Below are 6,170 nucleotides of genomic sequence, written 5' to 3' on the forward strand. Positions count from 1 at the left end.
TTACAAGCAGTAGAAGAATAGTCCAACATGGAATGCACTTGGTTCCTGCCCCACCTCTTCCTCAGCATCACCTACTCACATGACAGGAGAGAGGCTTTTGGCATTCAAGTCCAGGGAAAGCTACTAATATCATTGCTGTGAAAAGTACCTCCTACAAGTTGAATAAGCATGTAATTTGAGTTCTGGCATTTGCCACCTCATAGCAAGAAGCAAAAGTTTACAGAAACGTTGCAAGAGAGCATTGCATCTGATTGCACAGATTTTTCTTACTTGTGAAATACATGCTAGGTAGGTCTGTTAAAAGCAATGTGTGACAAAATAAAGAAAACCAGTAACTTCCAGAAAAGCTCTACTCTGAGCAGCAGGTAGCTCTGTGATGGGAGAATGATTTTTTTTTTTCTTGGACTCGCTCACAAGCAGTATTCAGATTGTGTTCCACTTCACTGTTGGAAGTGTGGGTTTGCTAATAAGGATGGTGTGTTCCCTAGACCAGATGAAGGGGTTATAATGCCCAGTATTATCAGACCAGTCTGGAGTGACACCTCAACACCAAACACCTGACACCACTGCCTTGGTGCAGCTTTGTCAGAACGGGATGTATACAGGGGGGGGGCTGGGGGGGGGGGGGGGGGGGGGGGGGCGGGGAATGGCTGTATGCGCTGCAGGGACCAGGCTCGCTGCAACCCTCCAATTATTTACCTCGGAACCCTGTGAGAGAAGAGGGTGCTGGTTAACGTGTGTGGAGATCAGCAGGGAAGATACTACAGAAAAAAAAGGGGTGCTGCGTGCCAGGAGGCCACTGACTCCAGGGAGGAACCAAAAGTCCACATCTTTGTTGGTTTAGTGTTATGCTGTTCTTTGAGATGCACTTTTTCCTCTTTAACTCCCTCTTTTGTGATGAAGCAAGGCTGGTTTGCCACACACTTTTGAACATCAGTTTCTTGTCTTTTGTGTGGGTGAAATTACTCTTGTTCTGTCTGTGCCTAGGAACTCTCACTGGGAAGTCTCACTTCCCATTAAGCAGGTCTTATGAGGGAGAGGGTATATGTAAAGAAATTAGTCAATGCAGTTTTTGAAAAGTTAACTGAGTCATATATACAATCATAAATATAACCATCACCTTGTACTTATTTCTCAGATACAACTTTTTGTGTTCAAAGTGCCTTGTGGCTATTGTCTGAAGCTATGGTCCTTCCGTAAAACAAGAGTTCTGATTCTTCAAGTCAAGGCAGAAAAGCTGAATGACTTCTTTACAGCCACTGCTAAAAATTACTGACAAAAGTCAGGATCAATTTTCTGGACTTCTTGTGTACACATCTCAACAGACAGCTTCTTCACAGAGGTATCAACTTTATTAATAAAATAATAGTCTGCATTTAAGTTTTATTTTTATTATGTTTCTTTTGTTCTATAGACAAAGTAATTAAGTTAATAACACATTAAAATCTAGGCATACTTAAAATATTCCAGAGCCACATTTTAAAAAAGAATTTTTGTTTAGAGTTTTCAGCATCCTAGGCCTGATATTGCTTTAATACACAACTGTGGCAGCTCTCCAGAGACACACATGAAGAACGCTTCCACGATTACAGTGGTCTTCCAGATGGCCATGGATCTTGAGAAGTCTAAAAATAGGCTCAATGTGCGAATGCAGCAATGCTACACAATTATTACTTTTTTTCTTTGAGTGCAGTTCTACAAGTTCATTATCACCCAGGGAGAAAACCTTCACTTGGCAAATAGAAACCTAGGATTTGATGGGGGAGGGAGCGCAATTTGAAAAAAGTTACACAAAAGGAAATCACAAAAATATTGCCTTTTAAAAGGCTACACGTGGTCATTTTTCAATGAAAACACTGTACATTAAGTATCTAGGAAAAAAACAGCAGTGTTCTTTATCAGGAGCACACCTAAAATGCAAACACACCCAAGTAAGCTGTCCCCTGCCACCACCAAGGCTGCTTGTCCCACGCTTGTACCCCTCCCATGTTAACACTTTCTCCACTAAAAGCTATAATTAAGCCCGTTTTCTACTGATTTCTTAAGTTAAAGTACGTGAATTCCAACCAAAATAGAAACAAAACTCAGTGCGATAAGGCCACTAAACCAACGCCATAGTCCCAAGCCTCCTGGCAGAATTAACCCAGCACAGTCTGAACACAGAAAGAGGAGATCTTCAGTACTGACGTACTTGCGGAGATCAGTCTGCACATGCAAGTTAATGTCAGGCTGCCGATAACCAAACACATGCAGGAACACTGCAAGCGGCTCGGTGACAGCTCCCATAGGATTGCGGTGGGGAGGCAAGCACCCACTCAGCAGGTTATTCTCCTGTAGCCCTTGCTAACTTTGCTTATCTTCCTTCCCCTTCCAGACAGTGCACAAAACTCAAGAGCAAGCACCCCACATGTAGACCTGCAAAACTTCTAGCCACTTTGGATAATGCTGCCAATTGAACAACAACAACAACAACAAAAAACAAACCACATCAATTTTTCCTCAGGCAAGCAGACCCACTGTCAGTTTCATGTGTGACCCAAATGACAGGTTGAACTCTGGCCACCAAAAGCAAAAAGGTAACTTTTTGGCCCACCTTCCTCCCCCTTTTGCTCATTCTCAAACATCAAATCTAACCCAGTTCCCAAAATTTCATTTCTCACACCATTCCAATAAGGGTCATAGTCATTTGCTGTTTCCAGCAGCTGCTGCGCATATGATGGGGCTGGAGCCGCAAGCGCCCCTTGATACCCCCCTTCATGTTTTGGAAGTACCAAAGGAGGGCTAGCGTGACTAGCTGCGCCCAGAGATGGGCTGCGCCTCATCTGCTCCAGCTCAGGCTTAGGTTCGCCTTCACCATAACCAACAGCAGAGCCCTTCCCAAAGAGAGAAGCGTTTGACTTGACATACCAGTAGTTCTCATCGCCCAGGCCCTGGTTTGCATGCAAGTAGTTTAAGCCGGGCCTCTTTATATACGTGTTTTCTTTAGCTGCCAGGTACTGGTGATCTTCTGCACAGGAGGACAGGAACCCATCTGCATCTGAGCAGTAGCCTTCAGGGAAGGACTTCTTCAGGTACGGATACTCGGGCGCCTGCTGCGCAGGGAGCGCGAGCTGCGGGGGGCTGCCCACGCTTCCCACGCAGTCCAAACCGAAGTGAGCCGGCGCCGGGGCTCCAAAAGCGTTATCCAGGCTCCTGAAATGCGCATCGAGCCTCGAGTACAGCTGCCCCGAGCAGGGCAGAGGCTGCCCGGGGAAACTCTGGCTTCCCCCCGGCAGGCCAGGCTGCAGGTGGTGGAGGCTGCGGTCCGGGCCCGTACCCGGAGTCGTCCAGCCGCTGTCCCGGCAGCGGCCGCCGCAGCGGGCGGGCTTCGCCTTGCCGCAGGCCGGCCGGGGCTCGGCAGCCGCGTCGCTCCTCCTGTGGTTCAGCTGCCGGGCCCTCCTGTTCTGAAACCACACCTGCGGGGCCAACAGAGACTGAGCGCCGGCCCGGCCCGGCCCGGGGAAGCCGCCCCGCCGCCCGCCCGCCCGCCCGCCACCCCGCTCACCTGGATCCTGGACTCGGGGATCTCGGTGAGGCCGGCCAGCTGCTCCCGCAGGGCGATGCCGGGGTACGGCTCCTTCTCGAAGGCGCGGACCAGCAGCTCCAGCTGGGCCTTGCTGAAGGTGGTTCGCTTCCGCCGGCCGCCCTCCCGCCCCGCGCCGGGCCGCGCCTCGCCTGAGGGGAGAGGGCAGCGGCGCTCAGCGGGGCCGGCCGGGCCGCGCTCCCCCTGCCCCGGGCCGGGCCCCCTCTGCCCCGTCTGGCCGGGCCCCCCTGCCCCGGGCCGGGTCCCCCCTGCCCCGTCTGGCCGGGCCCCCCCTGCCCCGCCCGCCCCCGGGAGCCTTACCGCCGGGGCTGCGGGTCAGAACGGCGAGCTCCATTCGGGCCGAGGTCTGAGGGCAGTGGGGCAGCGCGGGCCGCTCCTGGCCTTAAAAGCCCCCCGCCCCGGCCCCTGGCGACCCCCACCCGCCCGCGCCGGCCCCGCCAATGGGGCCGGGGCCGCCGGGGCCCCGAGGGTGACTCACCGCCGTCTCCCACACCTCCATTGTCATCCCATCACCAAAATACACACAATGAGGGCTCGCCCCATCCAAGGAGCCGGAGCGTCTCCCGACGAAGCCCCGGCCGCCGCCACAGACCCATCCGCCTTTCTTTAATTAAAATAGAGAGTGGATGGTTCAATGAAGTTATTTGTCACCTTCGCTTCGGCCCTCCGAGAGGGCTCCCTTCCCTCCGCACTGCCCTGCGCCCCGAGGGGAACCCCGCGGCTCCTACGGTGCCCCGCCACGGGCCCACGTCCATCCCCTCGTTGCCTCACTCCTGTTCCCACCTGTGGGACACGTCTCATCAACTTCACCGCAGTGATCGCAACACCGGTGGCTTTACCAGACGTTGCATCACACACCGGTGCTCACAGCGAAGGCCACAGGCTCCCCCAGCACGCTCAGGGGTCACCCAGGAGGGAGCAGACCCATCTCCTTCCCCAGCGCACGCAGAAGAGCTCGGCAGAAGCCTTTCCTTCCCTGCAGCTCGTTTTTTTACCTCCAGACAGCTCTGCTCATCCAAGTCATGTACAGAACAAGCAAAGTCTGTGCTTTCAGCCCAAGGTGAAATCATGAGCAACATATTAATCCGAAAGACAGGCCAGAAATTTTATTTAAGAGAGACAAGAGTGACACAAGGACTTACAGGGAGCAGCAGTTGCAATGTGGAAAAGGATTAGATGTTAGAACAGGATTAGAACAGCAGCAAATCAATTAGTCAGTGTAGTAATTTGTCAAATGAGGCCATTAATGGCCATCACTGAAGGTGTTCAAGAACAACGGCATCATTACTTCACATGTTTTTCATCTCAACCACATCCCCATTCATTTTTCAGATTTGGGACCTGCTCCAGATTGCTCTGAACCTGAAGGGTATGGGGACAGTCTGCGGGCTGTGACGTACTACCGCTGTTCCGCAGGGTCCAGCGCGTCCACCATCCCCACGGCCACTTTGGGGCTGGGTGAGGGTTTTAACGTTACTCACACCACCATGATGGTTCACAACAAAAATGAGTTTCCTTCCAGACAGGGGCAACAGTCAGCCCCTGTGAGTCTCGTACCCCACAGACTGGATTCCTGTACAGCTGTGCCCGTAAGGCAAGGCAAATGCCCGCAGAAACTACTTTAGCTAAATCATGTTTTCAAGCAGAAGCATGTATGAAGGCAGTGAGAATTTCAGAGGGATGACAGCAGCATATAGCCCCAAACATCTAGAAATAACAGCTTGAAGCAATTTGTCAGTACTCCTTTCTTCTACGGTAGCATTCCCTTAAGCCCAAACTGTCATAGCACAGACACATCCCACAAGATTTCTCTTCTCCCCCAGAGCTCCAGCATAGTTTGCAGTTTTTCACTGCCCATGTAACCAATAAAATTTGTATTTAAGCAAGAATTTTCATGGGGGAAAAGGGAAAAAAGCAGCCAGGTGGCAAGTGATTCAGCAGTTCTAGGTATCGTCAAGGTGTGCTGGTACTCCTTCAGTTTTAGTTCACTTTTAATATTCAGATACATTTGTAGGGAGGGGGTGGATGAAGGCTCAGACACAATAAGCAGACATGTAAAGCTTGGTGGCATAGTTTTATTGACAGTCTTCTCTACAGCAAACCCAGCTTCAGCTATTCCTTCTTGTTCTAAGCATGCAGGATGCAATTCTATCTGCCTTCAAGGCCCCGCACGGCTTCGCACACAGTCCTGTGCAGGCCACCTCCAGCGCATGCTTGACTAGCAAACAAGCCAACTCACAGAGCTACTCCTTCCAAAAAACTGACCACTTTTTTTTTTTTTTTTTTTTTTTTTTTGGCTGGGTTAGTTTTTGGTGAGCTTAGTTCAAGCACCAGCATGGTATGGGGATGCACAGCAGCAGAGAGTAAAAGACAGTTGGGGGGCCCTGATTTAAACTGGCATGAGAAAGTATGGAATTGCGTAGGACTTTTCCATCCCTCTGTGATTCCAATATGGCTCTCTGTGGGGTGCATAGTAAACTGGATCAAGGATACCAAGGATGTCTGTAGGGTACAAAGAGGGCTTATTCATTCAGTCTGGCCACAGGGAAGGCTAGAACAAATGTTGTCATTTTTCTTTCTGGATATC

The sequence above is a fragment of the Falco naumanni genome, chromosome 9 (assembly GCF_017639655.2).
Source record: "Falco naumanni isolate bFalNau1 chromosome 9, bFalNau1.pat, whole genome shotgun sequence".
In the NCBI taxonomy this organism is placed as follows: Eukaryota; Metazoa; Chordata; class Aves; order Falconiformes; family Falconidae; genus Falco; species Falco naumanni.